The sequence below is a fragment of the Saccostrea cucullata genome, unplaced genomic scaffold (assembly GCF_032062105.1).
Source record: "Saccostrea cucullata isolate Sc308-1 unplaced genomic scaffold, CSIRO_AGI_Scuc_v1 ctg3598, whole genome shotgun sequence".
Classification (NCBI taxonomy): Eukaryota; Metazoa; Mollusca; class Bivalvia; order Ostreida; family Ostreidae; genus Saccostrea; species Saccostrea cuccullata.
In genome coordinates this window covers 18,029-34,150 of record NW_026932599.1, presented here as the reverse complement: position 1 = coordinate 34,150, position 16,122 = coordinate 18,029, and the positions used below count along the sequence as shown (strand labels likewise).

At 33.4% G+C, this 16,122-nt stretch overlaps 1 long non-coding RNA gene across 2 annotated transcripts; it reads left to right on the top strand.

Annotated features, from left to right (window-relative positions):
- The first annotated feature begins 6,830 nt into the window (after positions 1–6,830).
- LOC134235567 (uncharacterized) lies at positions 6,831–14,862 on the top strand. Of its 2 annotated transcripts, none has more exons than XR_009985436.1 (3): positions 6,831–7,010; positions 12,647–12,715; positions 14,684–14,862. It is a non-coding gene; the product is annotated as an uncharacterized LOC134235567 (long non-coding RNA). The 2 variants fall into 2 exon arrangements; XR_009985435.1 differs by lacking the exon at positions 6,831–7,010 and adding an exon at positions 7,313–7,464.
- Positions 14,863–16,122: the final 1,260 nt, after the last annotated feature.

The window sequence follows — 16,122 nt, the reverse complement described above, 5'->3', positions numbered from 1 at the left end:
TTTCATTTCTATTTTCTAAGTGTTTATACAAAATAAGTGATTAACAAACAATTTCTATTAAAGACAGCTTAATGACACCTTGGTCAATATCTACTCATAATCCCCTCTCTTTAATATCATTAATGGTCAGAAAGGCACTGGAATTTATAACTGCTTATCTTGACTTACAAGATTATTAAATTTTTATAAATAAATTGTAACTGTCTAAATATATAAGCAGTAACCATCCACAGAAAGCAATACAGTAAAACTTGGTTATAACAAAGTTGGGGCCTATGAAATTACTTTGCTATATCCGTAATTTGTTATATCCATCTAAGAAATCTTTAAATTTATTTAAAGAATGACTAATTCTTGGCCAAATTATTCTACATAACCTGGTTTAGGTTAGTTTACGCTTTATAATCCGCGAAGCAGATTATAAAAAAGCATAAATTGACCCAAATCAGATTATGCTTGAATAATTTGGCCAAGAATTAGACTCATTCCTTATAATTTCATTTTAAATTAATTAAACAATTGTTAAATTGGGTTGCTTTTTGTGAGTTCAAATTTGCCGCTCAGTAATACAGCCATAGTAACAGAAGTGATTGGAAGCAAGGGGAGGTAATAACTAATACGTAGACCTAGCAGCCATGATGTTTGTCTCTAAGTAAGACAAGGTAAATGTAAGCCAGATTCAGCATCATCCAGGGAAGCAAGTCAAGTAGTAAGCATAATTAGATGTATCATCCAAGCAAGTTTGGTCAACAAAGGGCTTATAATTACTTAAGAATGAACCTGTTCTAAAAAATTTTCCCAGGTCACTCATCCAAAAATGTAAGTCAGATCCAGCATCTGAAGCAAGCCTGGTAGTGTGCATCCTTAGATGAAACATCCATGCAACTTTGGTCAACAGAGGATTTATAATTACTGAAGAATGAACCTGTTCTAAAAACTTTATCCTCGTCACTCGTACAGAAAAATATAGCTCGATCAGATCCAGCATCCGAAGCAAGCCTGGTAGTGTGCATCCTTAGATGTGTCATCCTTGCAAGTTTGGTCATCATATGGCTCATAGTTACTTGGAAATGAGATTTGCAGACACCAAAAACTTTTACTTGCTCAACAAATTAAACCAAGTCATTCTTCAGCTTAAATTCAGCATTTGAAACCTTGACATTTGGTCTCAGACCAGTACAGCTAAAACAAATTTATTTCATTTTCTATCCATTTAATAAGAAAGTGCTGTGGATGCTTCTAGAGGCATAGATGGAGATAAAACTATAGAAATTAATTGCTTTAGCCTCATGTATGGCAATGTACACTATACTGATGAATTTAAAAGCTTAGGTAAATTAAACCAACACATAGAAAACTCAAGTGAGAAAAATATGGAGATAATGAACAGCATTCAAGATCAAAAGTCCATAAAACAATACAAAATAGGGGCAGAGCAAACACAGACATCCAAAACATCAGAGGTGGGATCCAGTACCACGGAGGAGTGAGCATCCCCTGCCGACCAGTCATACCCCCGTGTGTTCCTTGTCATGATTGGGAATTAACGAAAAAGTGAGCTTTAAATCACAGCAAATATGGTTAAAATACCAACATTCTCCACAAAATAATTTACAAAGAGTAAACATTTTTAATAAATATGTACTGTGTGAAAGTCAGTCAATATATCGGGTCTCAATGGTTCAGTGATTTAATGCTGGCATGGTATTCCACAGGCCCTGGGTTCAAGTCCAGATTGAGACTTTATTTTTTACCTCCTGTGACATTTGGTGTCCAAATCATTCCCTAAACAAAACCGATTCTACCCATGTCAATCACTACCAACACCAAACCAAGCTTTCTTAATGTCAGTCACTAACATCACCAAACCAAGCTTTCTTAATGTCAATCACTAACATCAACAAACAAAGCTTTCTCAATGTCAATCACTAACATCACCAAACCAAGCTTTCTTAACATCACCAAACCATGCTTTCTAAATATCAATCACTAACATCATCAATCCAAGCTTTCTTAACATCACCAAACCATGCTTTCTAAATATCAATCACTAACATCACCAAACCAAGCTTTCTCAATGTCAGTCACTAACATCACCAAACCAGGCTTTCTCGATGTCAATCACTTACATCACCAAACCAAGCTTTCTCAATGTCAATCACTAACAACACCAAACCAAGCTTTCTCAATGTCAATCACTTACATCACCAAACCAAGCTTTCTAAATGTCAATCACTTACATCACCAAACCAAGCTTTCTCAATGTCAATCACTAACATCACCAAACCAAGCTTTCTCTATGTCAATCACTAACATCACCAAACCAAGCTTTCTCTATGTCAATCACTTACATCACCAAACCAAGCTTTCTCTATGTCAATCACTTACATCACCAAACCAAGCTTTCTTAATGTCAATCACTTACATCACCAAACCAAGCTTTCTCAATGTCAATCACTTACATCACCAAACCAAGCTTTCTCTATGTCAATCACTTACATCACCAAACCAAGCTTCCTCTATGTCAATCACTTACATCACCAAACCAAGCTTTCTTAATGTCAATCACTTACATCACCAAACCAAGCTTTCTCTATGTCAATCACTTACATCACCAAACCAAGCTTTCTTAATGTCAATCACTTACATCACCAAACCAAGCTTTCTCAATGTCAATCACTGACATCACCAAACCAAGCTTTCTCTATGTCAATCACTAACATCACCACACCAAGCTTTCTTAATGTCAATCACTGACATCACCAAACCAAGCTTTCTCTATGTCAATCACTAACATCACCAAACCAAGCTTTCTTAATGTCAATCACTAACATCACCAAACCAAGCTTTCTCAATGTCAATCACTTACATCACCAAACCAAGCTTTCTCAATGTCAATCACTTACATCACCAAACCAAGCTTTCTCAATGTCAATAACTAACAACACCAAGACTTTAAACAAATTATCCATTCATAATTATTATGCCTCCTGTCAGTTTGTCTCTATATAACCCATACCCTACTATTCTCGCATAGTGTTCTAATGATTTATATAGCGTAAGCATACTATGTCGAAATAGTGCACGGCTTCCATTTTTGTAGAAAATCCAACAACGCCCATACCGGGGAGCGAACTCACGACCCCGAGATTGTCAGTCCGACGCGCTACCGATTACGCCACAGACGCCGTTATCTATAGGATTGTACTATGATATATATAAACTTAGTTTCAAATATTTTACACTTAAGATTAAAAATAAACAAAATAATTCTTCTGAAATAGTTTCTTGCAACCCCCCTTCCTTCACTCAAATACTTTTCTTTAAAACTATCTGTATATTTTACCTAAAGCATGGAACGTTCAAAATTAAAGAAAAAGATTATGACGTACATGTTGCACAAGGTGACGTCCACTGGATGAAAAGTCTAGTTTCCGCAAAACTGAAACTATGCGGAAACCTTGCTGAAACTTGGCGTTGAAGTTTCCTGTATGGTTTCCGCAATGCGGAAACTATATAATAGTTTCAGCAAGTTTCAGTTGGGTTTCCGTATACTGAAACCATTAGGTTTGTTTCCTAATAGTTTCCGCAAAACGGAAACCAATGTAAAATTTAATGAAACGTTAATTTAACGATACGTTTTAGTTTCAGTAGGTTTCAGTTTCCGGAAACTATTAATTTCGATTCCATATGGTTTCCGCATGCTGAAACAGTACTGAAACTTTTTCTAATTTTTTTTCAAAAGGGTAGAAAAATCAACTCATATGCATATGATCTTTTTACTATTGATTTCGATTCCATATGGTTTCCGCATGCTGAAACCGAACTGAAACTTTTTCTCTATAATTTTTTTTTCAAAAGGGTAGAAAAATCAACTCATATCATCCTTATATTTATTTACACATTTGAAAAAAAAAAATTGGTTTTATTTTTAAATATCTAATAATTCATATTCAGATTTTGTGATGTGCCTGCTCTGTGTAAACTTACACATACCGATATTGATATCAATGATAAGCATATTATACAAGATCCTTGCTTCATATTAAATGTATTTCATATTGTGTCGGAATTCAAAATATTATTTTTAAACAAAATCGATTCCTCGCACAAGGATTTTCTACATTACCCAACTCAATACTCCCCCTCGGGAATTGATTATTTTGAAAACATACATCATTTTCACAAAACTACGATTACGTTTAATGTAAAGTTGTTTAAAAAGAAAATAAGTGTGTCTTCATGGTGCATGAAATACAGATAATTACGAGAGTGAACATAATCTGAGATAGAAAGGTTTGCATTTATATTCTTTATACATGTTTCTATATTAATATTCCTTAATGGATATCATTTCAATAATTTCAATTTGTTAACAATACATATTGACTAGGAAGCCTTTTTTACTATTCATATATATATAGTTCAATAGTTACATGTACTAGTTATTTTTATAATAACATTGATTTAATATCTACATATATGTTTTTTTATTTCCGTCTTCGTGAAAACATTTTATTCGTAAGCCGCGGTTTTACAGCATTTAAAAAATATTACAAGAAAACATGCCCTGAAAATTTGATGTCATGTTTCCCAGGATTTGCAGCATTTTATACACTGAATTGACTACGGATTTTTTCCGTTATTTCCTGATTATGACAATGAGCACACGGCGGGTGTGACCGGTCAGCAGGGGATGCTCACTCCTCCATGGCACCTGATCCCACCTCTGATGTTTCGGAGGTCCGTGTTTGCTCTGCTCTTGTTTTGTATATTTGTTTAATGGACGTTGAGATTGAATACTGTTCGTTATTTCCATATCCTTATGTTAATCTAATTAAAATTAAATCTTCCATTTGTTCGAGGAACTCTTATATGTAAAAAGTCTGCTTTTGTGAAACAATATCCTGGGAGCTAATGGAAAATCTCAAAATTTTAATTAGATTGTATGTTATGTGTAGGCTTTTTTTTTTTAATTGTTTTATTTCATATATCTTGCTTTCGTGATGTTAATTAATGCAGTATCACTGAAAACGCGGTATAGTTTTTAGTAATATGTTCAATTATATTCGTATTGAGATGTATAATGTGCTAAATATGTGATTTAGAACTTAGTTTTTTTAAAAATAAATTTAAAGTAGTCTGTAAGTTGATCAAATTTTCAATTCTTTACGTTGAATCCCACTCGCGGGCACCTGTCCTCACGTACCACAGGTGGGGAGACACGTGTCGCGAAGACACCTGCTACCGTGTTGGTGTATTTTTTGTATATTCTATGTGGATTGAGAGGTTTTTCTACTTTAGAGGAACAATGGACTGTGACCAGGCGTAATATATATACGCAGTACATGGTATACACAACTAGCCTTTTCTAATGACACCAAGGTTTCTGAACATTCAAAATTAAAAATAAATCACACTATATAAAACTTCACCTAAAATCAAACATGTCATATGTATAATGTGTTAATATGTAAAATATTTCATAGAATGTTTCATATTTAGCATAAGAAGTTTTTTTTTTATGTGTTGGTGATTAAAAGAAAATAGACAAACTTCTTAAATATTTACCTACCAATCTAATATAATAAAATTAATCTATTGGTAAGGAGAATATTTGCTATAGCTAGTTCAATAGACTATTTAAAAAATTTCATTATTATTTTACAATTTCTCCACAAAAAAAATCGGCAACCACAAAAAAGAAATCGACAATTAATGGTATTCCTTGTTTGACACCATTGTAAACTTCAAATATTAAAAATATTTAGAGGTCAATGAAACGCAACCTATGAAAACTAAGTCTATTTTATTTAATAATTATAACTTTTTTTTACTATAATTGTTATTATTATTTCTAAGTACATTATATTAAAACAACGTTTTATTTCTAATTTAGAGTCCAAATCAGAAAAGTGTGAGATTATTACAATAATAAGGAAAAGATAAGTCAATCAATAGCAAATAAACAATTATTAAAAGCAATTAATAACCCTGTATTATAAAGGAATAAAGAAGAATTTACATATGACATGTGTACTAAAGGACTATGACCACTTCTATTACATGATATTATTTATATAAATTTGCCTGCAAAATTAAGAGTTTCCGTATCTTCTGTATTGAGTGACCAATATTTTTTTGGTTCATCATCTAAAGCTGAGAAGTATGGAGATTTACCATTAATAAACTGAAATATTTTTTTTTTGGGAGGGGGGGGGGGACATGTTTGACGATTTTATTTATTTATTTATTTTTTACATGACAGTGTTATAAAAAAAGAATGAATTTTACATCTACATAATCGATCTTCTCGAGAAATATTGGTAAATCTCACCACTTCAATTTGTAACCTGTGACAGGAAATAATTCTTAGATAACAAATAGACTTGTACATTCTTGTTGATATTTTCTGAGAAGAAAATTTTCAACAATTGATGAATAATTCTTATAACCCCAATATTTTGCTTTTAAGTTTCACGTATCTGGTTAATATGCAATCAGCATAACTTTGTTGACTTGTATACTATTTTCTTTTCTTTTCTTTTTTTTTTTTTTACACAATAATCGAAGTACATGTGTACATGTGACTTTAAATCATTCTATTTGAAAACATTAGGACAGTCGGAGTCTGTTTCAACAATTACCATAATCATGTAATAAATGTCTAAAATTCGGTTTTTATCCCCTTCGATTCCATGATCAATTTTATGTTATCATTCAAAACTGTTCATTCTATTGCCATATATAAATACAAGGACATTTTCATTTAAAACGTAAAAAAAAAAAAATTGCCAAAAGAGAAACTGAATTTTCCGTAAAGAATTTGAATCACTAGGTGGCGTATCGCGGCAGAATGCTTCTCTCTCATTGGTTAGATTTTCAGAGAAGAAAGAAGGACAAAATGGCGAAGAAAACACCAAGAATTTGCTCAAGAAAAACAACAGAGATGAGAAGATCTTTTGAATCTACACTGAAGAAAGGCACCCCAAACGGCAGATTAGATACAGGTAGTTATTTCTTACAGTTCAGAGCACCTTTATTTTTGTTTTTATCGTCTGAAATCGTAAGAATAATGTTGACCTAAAATGGCGCGTTCCAAAAATTCAAAATGACCATTGTACAGTTGTAATTATTGTGAAAAAGCGCCTTGTAAATCATTCTCAGCTTAGGTTGTTATACATATAATTAACTGCTGTTTAAACGCATGCATGTATTTTGCACCATTGTATTTATCTTTCATGTTTTTCGTATGAATATTAGAATATGCTATTTTATTTTCTGCATCGTCCCGATCTTATAAAATTTACATAATTTAAAAATTACAACGTGTTGTAGTATTCCGGAATTTTAAATGTAGGTTGGTTTTAGAGGATAATATCGTTATGTACTTGTATCCGGTGTTAACTTTTTCATTTGGAAAATCGAAAGATTTGACCCCACGCTTATGTTTTTTCAGAAAAGGTGAGCTTTATTGTTCATTATAGCTGCTGGATGTGTTCAATGTTATTCTCAGAAGTAGTTTCTTGAATCGTACATTTATTTTTTGCTGAGTTGTTTTTATTATTGATGGAAGACTGTGCTGCGCAGCTGAGGAAGGGGTTCAATATATTTTTAACATGTTTAACATACATGCAATCTAGAATCGTAAATATTAGACATGTAAGAGGGCATCATGATGGTAGAATGCCATCGTGTAGTATTGTATCACTGTGAAATGCCAATTTGTACATGTTGTAGTCATGAAAGTAAAATTCCTGAGAACTTGCAGATTTTTGGGCTATGAAAGTGACTTGATAATTTTCATAACGCCGCACATTATTCAAGTTGAAGTATTTTATTTTCATACCATACATAAGGATTTTAAAGCAAATGTCGAAAGTGAATAAACTATTTATTTACAAAGATACATAAGCATCTTTTCTTACAAGGCATAATTATGATGAAGTAAACTTAAAATGATATTTATTTTAAATTAAATTTTAATTTCTTGTGGACACATATGCATGTTTTGATCTATATGAAATAAATAAGACTATTGAAGCAAACTAAAACTTGATTTAGTGTGCATGGATTAATTCTTCATTAGAAATACTTATGTTATTTTTGTACCTTGGGCTTCAAATATTAAATGTGGTGCTGCACCGTGCAGTTTCTAAATATCAGAAATCACTTTTAAATCATATTAACCATAAACATGATTCTCTTGATATCAAGGGAACAGCTATTGTTTACCTGTATATAAATTCTGCATTATGATAGACTGGAGCTTGATGAAATGAGCAATTGGCCATTATCAATTTCTTAAGTTGCATGCATTGATATTATATAGTCATATACTAATATTTGTTTGTTGCTCGTAGAAATTATTATATCCGTTTAGAGAACTTTTTCTTTATGTGGATACATCACCAACACAGTCTCTGCTCTCATCCGAGGGAGCGGTCTCTATGTACTACATTGGATTCAGACCCGTGATGTAAGAATCAGCACCTACTTCCTGACTTCAGGCGTGTCGCTCTAACCATTGGGCCACACTGTGTGACCCATTATGAAAATTTGACATAATACTTTTATATGACTTCTAAATTTTATTGACTTGATAAAATGACTGATACACAAATAAGATTTTTGTAATCTCTCTGTTTATAGCTGTTTACCATTTGCCATATTTCTATCACTAATTAAATCAATTTTCAACAATGGCCACTAAAGAGTCATAGTTCTGTCTTATTATATAAATAGTTATATGCCCTTGATGCAAAATGGAATAAATAAAATAATTTTGAATCAAAGAAGGCCTACATATCTTAAACAAACATAATTATGTTCCCCAAACGAAGTTGGGGAACATATTGTTTTTACTCTGTTTCTTATTAAGGTCTTCCGTCTTCAGCGGAAGACCTTCTTGTTATTCTTAGGTTTCTTTTCCACTATTTTTATTATTATTATTGTTTTTTTTTCTTACCGATTTTGTGCACGCGATTTCTCGGAAACGGCTCGATCGATTTTCATGAAACTTACAGGACTGATAGAACATCAAGCAAACCTGATATATAATTTTTTGTTTTGATGACGTCACTTCCGGTTTTGAGATTTTAGCGATTTAGTGATTTTCAGAGGGTCACTTTGTCCACGAGTTTTCTCAAAAACGGCTTATGATAGAAACTTGAGTTTTTCAGCAATGATAGAGCAATATATGTAGATGTGACATATGCATTTCATTTTGACCGGAAGTGCTGCACGCCGACGCTCGCTATGGTCCGAAAAATGGCATGTCGAGAATTTTAAAATTTCTAACCCTTTTTCTTCGATATCTTTTCACATAAAAATATTTTGTTAAGACATATATAACAAAAGAAGTGTAGAATTACTTGATCTTTCAAACAATATCTCGAAAAAAGGGCTGGCCCCTATTATAAAGGGCTGAGAGGGGCCAAACTTTTTTCCTTTATATCTCAAAAAGTATTTAGAATTTGTAATACGTCAAAGAAGCAAAGTTGTTCAAAATGCTAAGCTGAATCTATCTAGGTCATCAAAATACATCCGGTGACGTCACTTCCGGTCAAACCGGAAGTAGTATGGAAATGCATATTTTTGCCGTTCTTGACATATTTTTGGGTAACACATGTCACTGGAAGCATAAAAACTTAATTTTCCGTCCGTCTACACCACTTCCGGTCAAACCGGAAGTAGCCCAAAATAGCTTATTTTTTATGGTTTTGACGCAAAATGAAATTATAAAGTCAATGGATATTACTTAGCTCTTTGTTTTCTTTTGTTGACATCACTTCCGGTCAAAACAGGACGGAAGACCTACTCGTTGCTTTGCAACGAGCTTTGCTCTAGTTATTATTATTATTATTTTTCTTGTTCTTCCTGGGTACTTTTTTGTCCGGGAATGATCTTGTAAACTGTTCGTCCGAGGTAGGTAAAACCTTTTTAGGGTAAGTAGACATGTTATGCAGATTTGCGGAATCAAGGTCATTTTGCGCGCACGTGCTTGCAAGAGCGCGCACGTGCAACACTTGAAATAACCAATATAATAGATAAAGTGGGAATTTTTCTATTTTTTGATAAAATGCTTTGAAACTCATAATGTAAGGACACATTAGTAGTATAGACAAGATGGCATGGTCAAAATAGCAAGATCTCACGCGCATGCACGTGCGCTTTGCTCTGATTGGCTGAAACTAAAGTCTCAATATCTTTCTTGTTTCTTGTCATAATCTTTTGAAATTTTGAACATGGTCCTACATTATGAAGATCTACAGCATGATATATTAAAATTTTAATAAAAGCATGCGCATGCGCGCGTGCTGTAATCTGATTGGCTAAAACTTTAAATGGCTATATCTCCTTTCTTTTTTGACGAAATGCTTTGAAATTTAAAACATAGTCATGCATTACGATATCCTAAAATATGATATAGAAAATATTCATGAAATCACGCGCATGCACGTGTGCTGCAATCTGATTGGCTGAAACTTCAAATGGCTATAACTCTCTTGTTTTTCAACCAAACAGGATGGGATTTAGAACTTAATAAATATAAGGGACTCCTACAAGAAGGTGTAGTCATTATGCACGTGCTTGCGCGTGCGTGCACGTGAAATGAGTAAAATAAAAAATACACTCGAATGAGTGCATTTTTTAATACTTTTGGATTAAATGCTTTGATATTATTAAAATTTTAGATAGTGTAGACAAGATAATATGGTCGTTACGCACATGAACACGCGTGCAATGCCTATTTTTTTAATATATATTTTGTATTTGTCTTGGAAGACCTTGATTAAGTCTAAATTCCATAAAGTATTTCTTATTTAATAGAGATAACAGGGAATATGGCACCAAAAGGGAGTTGGGGAGCGTTTGGGGAACATCTGTAACGGTCCCCGTTACAATTAGCACTAGTTATTATTATTCTTATTATTATTATTATTATTTTTCTTCCTGGGAAAATCTTTTCCGCGAGTGATCTTGTAAACTACACATCCGACTTAGGTGAAACCTTTTTAGGGTAGGTAGGCATGTTATGTAGATATGCGGAATCAAGGTCATTTTGCGCGCACGTGCTTGCAAGAGCGCGCACGTGCAAAACTTAAAATGACCAATATATAATGGATATAACCGCAACTTTTCTATTTTGTGACGAAATATTTTGAAACTTATAATGTAAGGATATATTAGTAGTATGCACAAGATGACATGGTCAAAATAGCAAGATCGCATGCGCATGCACGTGCGCTTCGCTTTGATTGGCTGAAACTAAAGTCTCAATATCTTTTTTGTTTTTTGATAAAATCATTTGAAATTTCGAACATAGTCATACATTAGGGAGATCTACAGCCTGTAATATAAGATTTATCATGAAAGCATGTGCATGCACATGTGCTTGCAAGAGCTCGCACGTGCAACACGATAAATGTCCAATATAACTGATACAGACATAACTATTTAAATTATTGATGAAATGCTTTGAAATTCATATTATAAGTATATATTAGAAGGAAAGACAAAATGACATGGTCAAAAAAGTAAGATCTCACGCGCATGCACGTGCGCTTCGCTCTGATTGGCTGAAACTAAAGTCTCAATATCTTTTTTGTTTCCTGTCATAATCCTTTGAAATTTTGAACATAGACCTACATTATGAAGATCTACGGCGTGATATATAAAAATTTTCATGAAAGCATGCGCATGCCCGCGTGCTGCAATCTGATTGGCTGAAACTTTAAATGGCTATATCTCCTTTGTTTTTTGACGAAATGCTTTGAAATTTAAAACATTGTCATGCATTAGGATATACTACAATATGATGTAGAAAAAAACCATGAAATCACGCGCATGCACGTGTGCTGCAATCTGATTGGCCTAAACTTGAAATGGCTATAACTCCCTTGTTTGTCAACAAAACACGATGGGATTTAGAAAATAGATAGATATAAGGGACTCCTACAAGAAGGTATGGTCATCATGCACGTGTACGCACGTACGTGCATATGGAACGAGTGAAATGAAAAATACATTTGAAAGAGTGATTTTTCATACTTTTGGACTGAATGCTTTAATATATTGTATATTAAGATATGTAGATAGCGTAGACAAGATGATATGATCATAACGCACATGCATTCACATGCGCACGGGTGCAATGCTAAAATTTGAATATAATCGGTATTCTTCTGAGAAAACGTTGTTAAAGTAAAAAATGCACAGAGTTTGTCTTATTTAATGAAGCTTACAGGGAATATGGCACCAAAGAGGAGTTGGGGAGCGTTTGGGGAACATCTGTAACGGTTCCCGTTACAATTAGCACTAGTTTAGATGTAGTCTTGCTTTTATGAAAAATTGTAACTTATTTAATTTTTCTCACTCTCAGATATAATTCCTTTTCAAGAACTTTTAAATTGTGGTTGTGATAGGACTACCACTTAGAATTAGACCAGAGTGTGTCCATTTTAAAATGATACAATTTTCTATCATTTTTTTCTTTGTCACGTGTCTATTAGAATTTTAACTGAATGTCAGGTCAAGGAAATGGACATGCAAGTGGTTTTTGGGACTTTTCTTAGCTCATGCTAAAAACAAAAACAGTTATTAATGTACGGTACTATACTAACTTGATCTATTTTAATTTCAGATATCCACTGAACAAATCATCTGAAAACTAAGGCTAATAGGAGAGGATGAAGAATACTTCTGTTAAAAGGTATGTTTTAACAGTGGGTAAGAACTTAATAAAATTTATGTAGCTCTATTTTAGGAAATTAAGGACTAAAGCATAAATTTTATGTTTTTATTTTCTATTGTTTTGTTAATCTCACTGTGTAATGTTAATCTCTCTATTTAGTATTTATCATCATGATCATAGTCAGTGTGTTGTGGGGTGGGGGGGGGGGGTTAATGTAAGCTGCTTTCCTCTACTTTTTAAGTTTTATATAATATATTTATACGTTTCAATGAAATAAACAGATGTTAACATTTTCTTAGAAATTCTCATTTTGCGAGCTACCTACTAAAATTGTTTGATTTATTTAAGATAAGTATTATCAACATTTTCAGCTTCTCTGCAACCGCTCAACCAATTTCAACCAATTTTGGTGAAGGGGAACAAAATTTATAAATTTTATCCCCCCCCTCCCCCTGCGGAGGGGGTGGGGCCAAAACCACTAAAATTCATGCAATCTTTGAAAATCCCCTTCTTCTTTTCCCCTCCTGAACATCAAGCAGTCAAACTGTTGGTATGATTGTAATCGGCATTGAGTCCTGTACCATAATTATGAAATTCATGACCCCAGGGTCAGGGATTCTAGTACTAGGGTGGGTCATATAGCTCTTTGGAATTAATCAAACCATTTAAGATGAAATAAAACCTATCAAAACATTTAGTAAATTTTGAAATGTGTGGCCTCAGGGTTAGTGGTTCCTGTGGGGTGGGGTACACAACTGGTGGTTATAAAGTGGAATTGCATTGTATCTTTATTACTCTGACCTACCTTTGGGTATTAAGTAACCAAAGTAAGCATGTTAACTAAGTGTATAATTATGATAAACAAAGGTGTGTCTTTCAAAATTGTGAATTTCATGGCTTTTTGTTTAAATTACGAACAAAATTCAATTGAGTGTAAGTTGTTTGGCCTAGAAAAAAAATATATTTGTTTCCCCTTTCAGGCTGAAAAAATATAGGTAGATAGGTAGGTAATTATTTTTTTTTTGAAAATTTTTTTTTTTGCTTCTTGAATCAAAAAGTGTATAGAAGTAACATTAATGACTAAAGAAATGGTGTTTTCAAGCATTTCTGTGACTTAAAAGAAAGGTAACTCAAACTTCTTTCTGTCTTGAACATGTTGAAAAGCTTGCAAAGTTGGAGACTATAATTCCCTGGGTGAAATCTTGCACTTCATGGGACAAAAGCATTAAAAAAAAATTTAGGGTCGGCACTATATATTAGGGTCGGCCGGGAACAAACATATTTTGTTTCTAGGCTTTACATGATACTCAGGTGACCTATAAGGTCTGTGGGCCTCTAGTTATTATTCAAATATCATGAATCATGGTCTAAGGGTCTAGGTTAGTGGTAAAAAAATATTTTGATGAACAAGTAAAATGAAGAAAAAAATCCTTAATTTACTCTGAAAATCTTATCAGAAACAAATCCATACATACATATTCAGTACATTTAAATAAATTCAAGTTTGTTTATTTTATTATCCCTTGTCAAGTGTTTAAAAGAGGCAACTTTAATAAACTAATGAGATTTTACACTTGGTAAATTTTTAGATTTTATTTTAAATCATTCTGAACAAAAATGCTGAAAATCTGAAATAAATCAAACAAAGGCTTGTGCTAGAACAGTTTTAGGAACTTTCAGTTTGTCAATCTTATTAAAATTAAATGTTAGATCTGCGCACATTGGCTAAAATCTAATGGCATCCTGTAGAGTGTCAAGTCAGACGTTAAATTCTATTAACCAATCAAATACTTGAATGCAAAAATTATTGTATTTAATTTATTGGAATGAATAAGTCTATAGTCTGAGTTGTTCGGTATTTGACATTTGACGTGACCTTCTATGGATGCTGTTAGATGTTGTGTAGCGAGTATGCAAGAGGATCTAACATGTTGTTTTATTTAGATTGGGATTTTGTTAAACTATATTTTTATATATTTTCAATAGGTTGAAGTAACTGACGAGCAGGTCAATCCAACTTGAACTTGAAGTGCAAGTGGGTCTTCAAAAATGTGGACCACCCAAGGACTTTTCTGTTGGTTGATGATGGACTACAAACTGAATATTTAACAAAGAAATCCACTTTGGTGCTTATTGGCTACTATTGATGTGAACTTGTGCATTTATTATACCAAGTACTTCTACATTTCCTTGATGATACTAGACTTGCATATACTGAATTCAGGTTTAGTTGATTGATTGCAGTTCCAAGTTCCTCTCGCAAGATTATATCTCTCACGTATGAGACATCATTAAATGCAGACATTTTCTCTGTCCTCCTGTTGTGACATGAGAGCTCGGACTTAGTTGTAAAAATATTTATGATGCAAGAGAAAATAAATGGCCAAGCCAATGTATGTAAATGTTGATAATAACATTAAATATTCTTTGAAAACTAGTGTGAGTGTGTTTTGTTTTTTCCAATATGAAAATTCAGGGGGAACATGAGTTTTGGTTGAAAAGCTGGGCTAAATTGTATAATTTACAGTACAGTTTCTGTTGCGGAAACCTATGGTACACCATATGTATTACAACCGTATACGCATACTGAAACCTTGCGTAAACCTCAAGTTTCAGCAAGTTTCAGTTGCGGAAACCTATGGTACACCATATGTATTCCAACCGTATACGCATACTGAAACCTTGCGTAAACCTCAAGTTTCAGCAAGTTTCAGTTGCGGAAACCTATGGTACACCATATGTATTCCAACCGTATACGCATACTGAAACCTTGCGTAAACCTCAAGTTTCAGCAAGTTTCAGTTGCGGAAACCTATGGTACACCATATGTATTTCAACCATATACGCATACTGAAACCTTGTGTATACCTCAAGTTTCAGCAAGTTTCAGTTGCGGAAACTATTTGGATTCGTGGACACCTTTGGTTTCCGCACTGCGGAAACTTGATGAAACTTGAAGTTTCCGCACTGAAACTTTGCGGAAACTATTAGTAACCTTAAGTTTCCGCAGAGTTTCAGTAGAGTTTCAGCTATGCGGAAACTGTATTTTTCATCCAGTGGTCATAATAGAGTAGACGAATGTTACAGATGATGAAACATTGGAAATGAAGAAAATATTGCCGTTTTTTATACAGTTACAACAGTCAGCATAATAATAACAATAGTGTTGTGTTTTGCGTGCACTATGCCTAAATAGTAGTCAGGGTTTGACACTCGCCTCCGGCTCGTGCACCATGTGTCAAACCCTGACTACTATTTAGGCATAGTGCACGCAAAACACAACACTATTATATAAATATAAACCAGTTTCAGAGTTCAAAATGTGATTGGGTGTTTAACATCCCAATATCTTCCTTTAGGTTCAGACTGGTCTTCATTGACCACTGACTTGGTCTAGTTACATGAATGAGCAAGCTAATTCTGAG